The sequence below is a fragment of the Branchiostoma floridae genome, unplaced genomic scaffold, assembly GCF_000003815.2.
Source record: "Branchiostoma floridae strain S238N-H82 unplaced genomic scaffold, Bfl_VNyyK Sc7u5tJ_1439, whole genome shotgun sequence".
In the NCBI taxonomy this organism is placed as follows: domain Eukaryota; kingdom Metazoa; phylum Chordata; class Leptocardii; order Amphioxiformes; family Branchiostomatidae; genus Branchiostoma; species Branchiostoma floridae.
The window spans coordinates 1,417,473-1,418,446 of record NW_023365716.1 but is presented as its reverse complement, the minus strand read 5'-3'; the positions used below and the strand labels follow the sequence as shown (position 1 = coordinate 1,418,446).

General features: G+C 36.1%; 1 protein-coding gene across 1 annotated transcript in view; it reads left to right on the top strand.

Moving 5' to 3' along the window:
• Window positions 1-974, top strand: part of LOC118407709 (zinc finger protein 501-like) — a 482,642-nt gene that overhangs the window by 71,009 nt on the left and 410,659 nt on the right. The gene's annotated exons all lie outside the window — the stretch shown is intronic.

Genomic DNA, 974 nt, shown 5'->3' with positions numbered 1-974 from the left:
AACCTTTATTAGTGACTACGTTACTTGTGTTCATCTGAGCTCGATCTACAATGTATATAATGACAATTAAGTTTATTGCATATTTATGCCCCATTGGGGCTAAATGCAGTCAGTGTGGCACAAAGGGAGTAAACGGAAAACTATACATGTACTACATACACTACAGTTTACATGTTTCCTCTTTCTTCGTAAAGTATGTGTGGGCGAACTTACAGAGTTTTTCCAGTATATCGTAGTTAGTTGATGACATAAGGTATTTGAACAGATCTTCCTTCGTTAGGTGCGAATATTTATAAGAGGCAGACATATCCAAGAAAGCAGGCGAAGTTTATGGTAAATGTGCCAAACCAGACCGCTTTGACCTCTAAAGTCGATGTAGATTTTGTATGTCTGGTGTTTAAGCATCATGGCATAGACATTTTCTTTTTACATTTTTTTATATACGTATTGGTGACCATGAAGTATCTAAACTTCTTTTTTAGAATTGTTATTGGGTGTATTGGGTTTGGGATATTTGGTTTCAGATAAATCTTTTTTTAATGAAATAACCCTATAATGGCAATAAAGAGGTTATACATGCAGCAATATAGATTACACTACCTTGTTTGAGAACTCTGCTTAATTTTGTTGAGATCTTTTGAAATAAAGTCATTGTAGGCAAACCTTATAATTTGGTGTTGTACTTTTTAAAAATATATATTTTTGTTGTTTTTCTATCATCTGATATCCGTATGAAGGTTTTTCTCTGGCGGGTCTCATACATAACAAAAATGTTAGCCTCCAAAACACTGGAGCAAAGGGTTATGCGGCGATCTCTGGTTTAACCTATGGTGAAGTTAGTATCAGGATTGTGACCTCTAACCTTTGACAGGAGAAAGCTGACGTCCGCCATTTTGTTTTGCGTCTTCGGCTTTAGTTTCATGGTCTCAGAACACAGTTTTTCGGGTACTGGGGATTTACATGGTAAGGACCCC